General features: G+C 48.5%; 1 long non-coding RNA gene across 1 annotated transcript in view; it reads right to left on the reverse strand.

Moving 5' to 3' along the window:
* Positions 1-10,503: 10,503 nt before the first annotated feature.
* Positions 10,504-11,174, reverse strand: part of LOC143834839 (uncharacterized) — a 55,477-nt gene continuing 54,806 nt past the window's right edge. Inside the window, exons 6-7 of the long non-coding RNA XR_013229910.1 lie at positions 10,990-11,147; positions 10,504-10,638 (exon numbers count right to left, since the gene is read on the reverse strand). This is a non-coding gene — a long non-coding RNA (uncharacterized LOC143834839). The remainder of the gene's footprint in view (positions 10,639-10,989; positions 11,148-11,174) is intronic.

Raw genomic sequence — 11,174 nt, forward strand, 5'->3', positions numbered from 1 at the left:
TGCAAGGCCTAGTTCATTGTGGGACTCAAAAAGTCCAAACTGATATTAATCCAAATTATCCTTGGCATTGTTCTCCCTAATATTTGGGAAAGGCCCATGTGGGCGGAGCGCTTGGTGTCCGGACTGCACTTCCACCCACAAGCCCAATCCGGCCATGCCCTGTGAAGCTGAGTGCGACCGGATTGGGCCAGCCCCTGGAGCACCTGCCTCCGGAAGCTGGCCGCGAGCTCCTCCGCTGCCCTGCCTTGCCCGCCAATGGCCATGGTGGCCCAGCCGCCTCAGGAAATGTCGGCCCACCCTTCACGAGGGCTACAGGCTCACCTGCTGCACACCTTGACGTCTGGCTGCCTGGCCCTCACCCTTGTCACTAGCACGCTGCACACCTCCAGCACCACGTGGCAGCCCACCCACCTCTGCCCGCCTAACCCCAGCTGCCAGCCACGACTCCACTCAGGGCTGAAACCCACTCCTCCGCCGGGGCCCGCCGGGGCCCTCCACTAGCGCCTGTCGCATTCCTGGCTGCAACAGTTCAAGGGCGTGGCAGGTTACAGTGAAGACTCAAGGGGGTGGCAGGGGACAGGGGATGAGCAATAGGGCTGTGAGTGTCCTGGATAGTGCAGGGGGTTGGACTAGATGACCCATGAGGTCCCTTCCAACTCTATGATTCTGTGATTCTAATGGGCTATTTTCCTAGTAATAACAATAATCAAAATGATCAGGCAAGACTCCCAGATAGAGCAAAAAATCTGTCTGTCCAACCGTCCACACACACATGCATGCACACATACGCACACTCACACACATTTCCAAATATAGGGAAATCGCAGCAATGGGGCTGAAAAACAGATCTCTGCCCCAGCACCTTTGGATTGGCTACTTCAGGCTTCCTCAACCAGGGTTTCATGCAACATTGGGGTTTCTTGATAGCTCTGGAAGGGATTCCTGAATAGGTGGGAGTCAATTAATTTTTAATATACTGGGTGATATGGCCATATATGGCCATTGATGGGCCTGGAGGGGTGGGGAGGGGAGGGACCCCAAGTGGGTGTGTCCAGAGCTTCCCAACCATTTTGTGCATGATTACTTCACTGAGAGCTTTCTCAGAGCTTGAAGAATGTTTCAGGGGGCTCTGAATGGTAAAAACCTTGAGAAAGGTCGGGCTATGAGGGTTTCAAGGCAGTTGTTCCGGCCCAGCCTGACTCCTCATTCCAAAGGCATTGTAGCTCAGTGGTTGTCTAGGATGGGCCTCCTTCTCTCCCAGTGATTACTCCTTACAGATTTGACGTACCTTCTTAAATCTGTAGCATTTGCAACCTTGAAGAAAGCGACAGAACTCATAGAATCATAGAGTTGGAAGGGGTCATACAGGCCATCTAGTCCAACCCCCTGCTCGACGCAGGATTAGCCCTAAGCATCCTAAATTCCTTGGATGCTGCAAAGACCCTTTTGTTCTGTGGAATTCAAACATCAGTGAACATGACCCTCCTGCTTGCAGATAAGGCCAGAGTCACGCCTTCTGGTTTCTGTGAAACTTGGGTCAAGCTACCTGCCATTAAAGTTTATTAGAAAGATTTTACTAAGGGACTGAACCTGGGACATTCTCCAGGCCAAGAAGCTGCCCTGCCAGTGAGCCATGCCCACTGACCCTCTGATAGACGTTCTCCACCCAACCCCATCCAGATTATCTCATTATCTCATGTGTAACTGGACATCAAGGCCAACGCATATCTGACCAGCTTTCAAACTGAACCTTTGTTCTCATCCTCATACCAAAAGGCAGTGAAGACTTAGACATGGCGGACGAGTGGGAGGCGGGAAGATGTGCTGGGGGGCAGGTCCCATGACGGCAGGATGAGCGAGCAATGTGCGAGAGCATCGTGCCCACAGTGCTGGCACCTGGGCGTGAGCTTGTGGCGTCTCCTTGGCACCCCAAGGCTTACAGTGCCGGGGGGCCTGGGGCATGGCCATGGAAAGTGCGTGCTTCCTCTTGGCACATCAGGTGGACACTTCCCTATGGTGGGAATCCAGCGGCTAAGGACCCTCATTCCTGGCGGGGGAACCGGGTGGGCCCCAGGGCGCCTCTGGCTCTTCCTGTGGGCGGGATCTCAGCATCAAGGAGACTTGTGTTCCCCGTGGGGGTCTGGATGGGCTCCAGGGTGCTGCTGGGGTCCGGGTTCTTGTGGTCCTCTGACTGCAAGTCAGGCTCCTCTCCCATGCTGTGCTGTTGATTCCTGTGAAGGATAAATAAAGCAGTGGCCTTGTTTAAGCCAACGGAAATGTGTGCATCTCTTCCATGAGCCCCAACATGCCCTCCTGCAAGTCAATTAAACTTTTTCTTAGGGAACACTGCTCACTATAATGGGGAATGTTCTTTCTGTTCACAAATAGACCTAGTTTTATGAGTGGTTCCACAGAGAACATTTCCTGGAGGAGATAAGAGTTTTGACAGAATGTTGTACTCCTGACTTTTTCTTCCTTTCCAGTGTATCCAGTGCTTCTTAAAAAAACAAAGCAACTAACAGTCACACACGCCCACACCCACACCCCCAGCCTCTGTTAGAGGAGAATAAATAATGTCTGAATAATGTCTGAGGAGAATAAAGGTATGGAGGGATATACCAGGCAGGAGCATGGAGGCTGGAAGCCATGTTGTGTTTGTGTGGGGGGAATCAGGTAATCTCGCCTGGAGAAGTCCATCCCAGCCTGGCCAGTAATGGCATGGCTTGTCTAGCTTTCCAGTCACCCATGTCTATCGCCTCTCATGGATCCTCTTCCTCCTACTCCCTTGGGAAGCATTATAAAAAGAAACTTAATTGCCAACAGAGCTGCGAAACAGGGATATCTTCAGAAGAAAGCAAGACTCAAAACAGAAAAGAAGCAGCTTTCTCTTGTACCCCGCTTTTTACTAGTCTCCAAGCGGCTTACAATCGCCAACTCTTCCTCTCTCCACAACAGAAACCCTGTGAGGTAAGTGGAGCTGAGAGAGCTCTGGGAGAATTGTGACTGGCACAAGGTCACCCAGCTGGCTGCAAGTGGAGGAGGAGTGGGGAATCAAGCCCAGTTCTCCAGCTTAGAGGCTGCCTGTGCTGACCGACATGTTCAGCCGTGCTGCTGCTGCAGTATGGTGCTTGAGCAATCACAGCTGTCAGCTTTACTGAAGCTGTAGCTTCTTGCAGCTGAGGGGGCTGCCCTGAAAAGAATGTCCAAGGCCACAGAAAGAAACAAGCCAGGGGTCAATAGCTTGAGGGTTACCAGAGCACAGAGAGTCCAAAAATCAAGCTGAAGAGTTGAAGCCAAGATGCCAGCAGAGGGTGTCCAGAGTCAAGGTCACTGTGATCAGTCCAGGATCGCCAAGGAGTTCAGGAACAAGAGTGTGGAGTCAGATTGCATCAGGAACTAAGCATGTTGCAGCCACACTGCATTCTTCACGACCATCCCTTAAGCCAGCCTCAACAGTCTGCTTGGGAGTCATCCTGCTATCACTCACTATCATCAGAATCCTTTGTACCCTCGCAACTTATTAAGCATTCTGGACATCTCCTCTCCTGCAGCACAGCCCTAAGTCTTTGCTGGCAGCATCGGGCTGCTTTGAGTGAATCTGAGCTATTTGATTCAAGTGTATTGATTCTAGGAACATCCTGACAGGGGCTCTCCCTCATCTGCCTTTGTTGACACAGCTGGTGGCACTCCTTCCTCCACTGACCTCACAACTTTTCCAACTCCCCAAGAAGCCAGCTCCCCAGGTTGAGCAGATGAATGTCATAACTGGCACGGGGGGTGTGATATCGCCACTCTTAACACTACACCATGCTGGGTCTCCATAATCTGGAGAGTGCTTACCGTTGAGAATGAGTAATCATCTCCACAGAACATCTAGGTTCTTGGCCAAAGGGAACAGGAGATGAATTGGCATTTCCAAACAATTTATTATCCCGAGGTTTTGCTCTGAGTCTCATTTATCTTTTTTTTTTTGTGGTGTTACTCTTTGATCCTGACCTGGGCCCATTCTGCACATATTAGAGAACACACTTTCAATGCACTTTAGAAGTAGATTTTCCTGTTCTGCACAGGAAAATCTAGTTGCAAAAGCACATTGAAAGGGCATTACCCAGCTCTGATAGCCCAGGCTAGATCATGGAAGCTAAGCAGGGTCACCTCTGGCTAGAATCTGGATGGGAAACCTTCAAAGCAGGGGTAGTCAAACTGCGGCCCTCCAGATGTCCATGGACTACAATTCCCAGGAGCCCCCTGCCAGCGAATGCTGGCAGGGGCTTCTGGGAATTGTAGTCCATGGACATCTGGAATGCTGGCAGGGGCTTCTGGGAATTGTAGTCCATGGACATCTGGAATGCTGGCAGGGGCTTCTGGGAATTGTAGTCCATGGACATCTGGAGGGCCGCAGTTTGACTACCCCTGCTTCAAAGAATACCAGGTTTGTGACATGGAGGCAGGAAGTGGCAAACTACCCCTGAACATCTCTTTCCTTGAAAACTCTATGGTACGGGTGGTCAAATAGTAGCTATCTAGATGCCCATGGACTACAATTCACATGAGCATGTGCTGTCAGGGGCTCGCAGGAATTGTAGTCCATGGACATCTGAAAAGCCACCGTTTGGCCTCTCCTATGGGGTCACGATAAATCGGCTGTGACTTGATGCCTATTCTCAGTTCCACTTTCCACTGGTATTGAGTACTGGCATCTTTTGGAGAGGGGGACACCCCCAAGTCCTGAGGGGGACATTTATATCCTCTTATATATGACTATGGGCCTTCCTTTTAATTATATATATAAATACTGAAGAAATTTCTAATGGTTTGTAGTGGATGGTTTGTTATCCGCCAGAAAGTTTAAGACCTTCTACTAATTTGCCGTGTGTGTGTATGTGTGTGTGTGTGACTGTGTGCATTTTTTTGGCTTGCATGCCCAGCTTGTGAAACACGATGATAGACTATTGGTCTGATCCTGCAGGTCTGCTGTTAAAATACTTGCAGGTTTAGCCAAATTGCACGCACACACCATGCTTTCAAGATTACAAGAATGCATGCCCACAACAAAGGCCTCTTGGAGCTGTCTTTAGTTCACCACGGAAGGTGAATGAGATTCTATGATTCTATTTTCTTTCCAGGTAGGTAGCTGTCATGTTTCCATGAAACCATTTTTGGGCTTCTGTTATTATGCCTGATGTGCTCAACTCTACCATGGGAAACCATACAGAAGTGACTAAGGGAAGGGAATAATTTGATTTGAAGGAAAATTGGAGTAGGTCTTTATACCCCACTTTTCACTGCCCGATGAAAACTGAAAGCAGCTCACAACTGCCTTCCCTTCCTGTCCTCAAAACAGGCACCCTGTGAGGTGGGTGGGGCTGAGAGAGCTTTGCATCAAGGAATGGTGGGCAGCTCTGGTGGTGGCTTTGCTGTGAGTTCAGAAATTATGCCCTGCCTGGGATGGCAAAACGGTCCACCACCACCACCACCACCCCTATGGTGGCAGCTCCCCTAGAAATCAATCTCTTCTTCTGTTGTCTCCAATCTTTGCTCTCTTGTTGCTTTTCTAAATTGGGGAGGCATCCAAATTAATTAAAAAGTGGCTTTATGCATATTCACGATGGTACAAAGATTTCTTCAGTTTCAGCTAATGATTTCCCCGCCCCCTTATTTTATTGAAATAGGGGTTTCTCTCAGTGTTGAATACTAGTCCTCCTGAATTCTGATTTAACTGGGAAGATTTCTTTTTAAAAACGTTTAAAAAAATTAAAATGCACAAAGCGGCTCAAAAAATCCCAAGTTCTAGTGTTCGATCCAAAAGAATCCAGTCCTTTGCAAATCCATTTGATTGCAGTCTTCTTGTTTCCCATTTATAATCAACTAATTTAATAGGGATGGTCACTTTCCAGGACACTTGGGGTACTAGTCTGTCAACATCAGCAGGTATGAAGATTTACATGCAGGAGCCGTATGCGTTCTCGCTGTAGTTACCATGACAGTAACACATCCCAGGAGAAATTCTCTGGGTTTCATTGTGAGCTGACATCCTTTAATTCATGACCAGATCTGAAACACAGGCAGATAAAAACAGTGGGGAAACCAGGTAGTTGTCACAAACACAAGCAGAAAGAAAGAGAGAAACAATGAATATTCATTTATTTTTTCCCCATGTTGTGGAATGGGGAAACCAGCTTGTCCCTAGGTTGTAGGTGAGATGCTGTTTAAATTCCTGAGAGGCTGGGATGATTCTGCGTAAGGTGCCTGCCGACCCATGTCTCCAACGAAGCCTCCAAACTGGGCTCTGGGCCCAATTTTATTCCACTCTCTTTCCTTCTTCACACGGGTTGTAACCAGATCCCACCGTGGGCCTTGAATGGCCATTGTACTTTTGCCAGGAGCCGTAAAATGCGTCGTCCAGGTGAGGAAATCCGTGAGCGCAAAGTTCACAGACATCTGCCTCATTACAGCATGTGAATGGTTTCCAGGAAGATCTGTGGACAGCTCTATTATTGGGGGGGGGGGGTGGAGGAAAGGGAACCCCGTGTGTTTATTGCCACGGCAACGTATGAGATGGAGGCATCTGTTAGCCGCAAAGCCCCCAAGCATCGCTCAAAGGAAACCGGATCTCCAACGGGTGGCGGATGAGAAAGCCAGAGAGAGCCTATTCAAGAATAATACGATGGCGGTGGGGATAGAGATTCCTCATTCTACCTCATTTCCCCTTTCACTGGGCCAGCTGGTTTAATCTCCAGTGCTTTTGTAGAAAAAGATCCACTATGGATGTTTTTCCAGCTTAACAGTAACACAAGGTTACGGTTTGTTAAAATGCTTAAAATGAAAGGCGATTGGGTCCTTTTTCTTTCTTTTTTGACTTTGTAAAATCGTCGCCATCTAGCTTTGGCCTGCCAGGTTTCTTCCTCGTTAGACTTTTATGTTGTTTTGTTGATAGGGACACATGCTTGATAGGCAATTTCAGCACAAGGGATGTTTGAAAATGCAACCTTCCTCCAGGGAAAGTTGGCACAAGAGCACAGAAGAAGAATTGTTTATTCAGAAGAAGAGCTGGCTTTTGTACCCCAATTTTTACTACCCAGGGAAGTCTCAAAGCGGCTTACCATTGCCTACCCTTCTTCTCCCCACAACTTCTCCAGTTTTGCCTGAATATCCAGGAAGATCACACTACTTCAAATATCCAGGTAGACCAGATTATGATTTCATAATTCTCTTCTTCTTGCCGACCCTCAAAGTAGCTGCAGCTTTGTTTCGAAGTGGCGGCGAAAACTGGCCCTTTCACGGCTGGGAAAACGGGTTGGTGTGAGGCAGCCCTTCAAAACTGAGACCCCTCAGGGGAAGACAGTGGTTCTGGCAGTTCCTTGGCCCAGCTGCGTTCTCTCCACCCACAGCCCTGTCTGCGTCTGCCACCCACACCAGGTGCTCCAGCAACCTCGGAGGGGAAATGGGAAACTCATAAAGCTGGTGATACATCTTCCTGATTGCTCTGATGGCGTCTTTCAAGGCCTACTCCGTGTGGAGCGCTCTCTCCTCGGCAGATGCGAGGTGCTCCTCCTTACTTCTGAATCATGCCAGGTGGATTTCATGCCAGCTTAAGAGGGGAGGTCATTTGTCCTCAGAAGCAAGCTGAGAATAGGCTCAGCAGAACAGCTGTGGGGTTGGAGGGCCACCCACCGTGCCCTCCACTCTTGCGTGTCCTGGTTTCCCTTTGGCTTCCTCTGCCGTGACTAACCATAAAAGAGGCAACAAAGCACATTACGGTTGACACGGGGTGGGGGGCATGGAAGAACCACTCCATCAGGAAGAGTCCATGTTACATGTTCCGTGTCTAAATAGGCAGAAGAGTCCTGCATGCTCCATTCCACAGAGACTTCGTTCCTGAATCTTCTCTGTGCTGGATTCCTGAGTGCAAAACCCAAATCAGATTTACGTCCCACAGCTTGGCAGAGCCCAAGGAGGTTTTGACGGAAAGCTACAGAAAACTGGAATATGTATAGCGGAAATCTAACCATAGCCTTAGTGGATTGTATTTTTAATGTGGTTTCGGACTAATTCAGACGATTTCTAAAATGAGACGGTAACTTGCAAGGGGAAGCTGCTCAGAGGCAGTGCCCTAAATAATTCCTTGGCACATTCAGGGAAAAAGAAGAGTTGGTTTTTGTACCCTGCTTTTCACTGCCTGAAAGAGTCTCAAAGCAGCTAACAATCGTCTTCCCTTCTTTTCCCAACAACAGACACACTGTGAGGTGGGTGGGTCTGAGAGAGCCCTGGCAGAACTGCTCTGCAAGAACAGCTCTAATGGAATTATGACTAGCCCAGGTTCACCCCGCTGGCTGCATGTGCAGGAGGAGTGGAGAATCAAACCCAACTTGCCAGATTAGAAGCCGCTGCTTTTAACCGCTACACCTCGACAGTAAATGATATGAAAGAACTCTAACCGGAGACGATTGGAGAGCCACTGACGGTATAAGCAGACAATACTGACCTTGAGGTGTGATCCAGGTGAAGGTGGATTCATGTGTGCTCATGTGGTGGGGTACACCAAAAGGCTGAGAAAACATCAAGAACAACATATGATGCAACATATGATGTAATATCCATGGGTGCCCAAATGGTGGCTGTCCAGATGTCAGTGGACTACAATTCCCATGAGCCCCTGCCAGCACATGGACATCTGGACAGCCACCATTTGGCCACCCCTGCAATATGCAAAACAAGCAATACAAAAGTATGTGGTGGCTTCGATTCCCTCCTCCTCCTCCTCCTCCTCCTCCTCCACATGCAGCCAGTTGGGTGATCTTGCGCTCATCACAGTGCTGTTCTCAGAGCAGTTCTTCCAGAGCTCTCTCACCTCCCTCACAGGATGTCTGTTGTGGGCAGAGGAAGGGAAAGCAATTAGAAACCGCTTTGAGACTCCTTCGGATAGAGAAAAGCAGCATCTAAGAACCAACTCTTCTTCTTCTTCAGTAATTTCAGGGCTCTCTCAGCCTCCCCTCCCTCACAGGATTTCTGTTGTAGGGAGAGGAAGGGAAGGCGATTGGAAGCTGCTTTGAGGCTCCTTCAGGCAGTGTAAGGTAAAGGTAAAGGTATCCCCTGTGCAAGCACCGAGTCATGTCTGACCCTTGGGGTGATGCCCTCCAGCGTTTTCATGGCAGACTCAATACGGGGTGGTTTGCCAGTGCCTTCCCCAGTCATTACCGTTTACCCCCCAGCAAGCTGGGTACTCATTTTACCGACCTCGGAAGGATGGAAGGCTGAGTCCACCTTGAGCAGGCTGCTGGGATCGAACTCCCCGCCTCATGGGTAAAGCTTTCAGACGGCTGCCTTACCACTCTGCGCCACAAGAGGCTCCTCAGGCAGTGTAAAGCAGGGTATAAAAACCAACTCCTCCTTCTCCTAATGGGACAATAACATCACACAGTGAGAAATCCTAATCAATCACAAAGACCAGTTAGGTGACCAAATCAAAACCTTGGAATGTATTATGAACATCTTACAACCAAACACCAGAGTTCAATAACGTCATTCACATCTGGATATCAATCGTCAAAACAGCAACACTATTATACATATGTGAGTCTACTGCCAAAACTGATACCCAATTAGCAACTATGCCTATCAGTGCATTGATAAAACACAGCAAAAAAAAAAAGGTTATGATGCAATTTCTCCCACCTCTGCATCATCACACTACATAAAAACAACATGAGAACTGCATCCAAGATGGCTCCTTCCGCCTTAACGTAAAAAATGGACTATACATAAAGCAAATACAATTAAAATATGTTTACGAATGTGCGGAGAGAACCTAGAGAGGGAGAAGACATGGAAATGAATGGAACGGGATGGAGCACGGCATTAAACAATGTGTTTTCAAAATGCTGCCCCCCCACACACACACACAATTTGGGAACTAAAAGCAGAGCAAAGGAGGATCTGGAATGTTTTGGTTCTGCCTGAGGAACAAGCCCTTCTAAATCAGCTCTCTGAGGGGCTGCTGGTCTGCTTCTGTCCCCCGCAGGGTCCTTCGCTCTGTAGGCACATCTGTTGGTGGAGAGATGCACATCTGGCCTCAACCCAGGCCAGGGGCTTCTCAGTCCTGGCTCCAACCTGGTGGAAAGAGCTCCTGGGAGAGTTGTCAAACTTCCGCAGGGCCTATAAAATGGAGCTCTTCCGCCAGGTCTTTGGTTGAGGCTGGGTTTTTAAGGTCAATGGGCCCCCCTCAGGCAACACTATGCTGCAGAGCAAACCCCCTTACAGATGCCCGTGGGGAGGTAGGAGGGTTTTTAGCCATCTTGATGTTTTTAAGGGATTGGGCTTTTTATGAGGGTATCGTGTTACGTGATCCGCCTTGAGTCCCAGGAGGAAGGCAGACTATAAATCTAATTAATAACTATTAATTATTGATTAATGATTGTAACAAGAATAGGTGATGAGGGCTTTTGGCTGATTCCTTGTGAACAATAAAAAAAAAAGAAACTTGATCAGCCTACCTTGATTCCAGCCTTGTCAGGTCTTAACACCACAAGGCGTTTCTCTCCAGATCGGTCATGTGTCCTTCTTATACAGAACCCTAAAGCTAACGATTTCCAGATTTGGAGAGAAGCCGTCCGTGGCTCTGTGCCGTTTATAGGTCCCCTGTGATGACGGAGAAAAAAAGAGTCTTGTCCTTGCTGCTGATTCTGGTGTAAGCACAAGGCAGAGCCCCCTGGGGAAGTATTAGGGGGTTGGTTCCCCATTTTTTAAAAGACACCCCCCCCCCTCATTTGAGAATATCCTGTTTCTAGGTTTGAAGTACAAAGGAGTTAAAGCACGTCTCTTCTGTGAGACAGCTGGCACTTTACCAGATTTATGAGCTGGAGGGGGGGGGACCTTTCTGCCAGAAGCATGATGTTTATTAAACCCCCCCCCACCCATATTCCAGAGTAACCACAGAGATTGTGCATGAATTCACACAATGCGACTCTAAACCAGACACGATGAGGTTACCTCATTCAGATCCTCATAGGGCCATGACAGGTGAAAAGATTCATAGAAAGATGTGAAGTGATGTTCTACCAGACCTCTAGTCTAACTCCATATTTCTAGTTTTGACTGGTGATGACTCTCCACAGGTTCAGGCAGATAAATGTCTTTTCTGGCACCTGCTACATGGGTTCATTTTGACAAAAACC

The sequence above is a fragment of the Paroedura picta genome, chromosome 4 (genome assembly GCF_049243985.1).
Source record: "Paroedura picta isolate Pp20150507F chromosome 4, Ppicta_v3.0, whole genome shotgun sequence".
NCBI lineage: Eukaryota > Metazoa > Chordata > Lepidosauria > Squamata > Gekkonidae > Paroedura > Paroedura picta.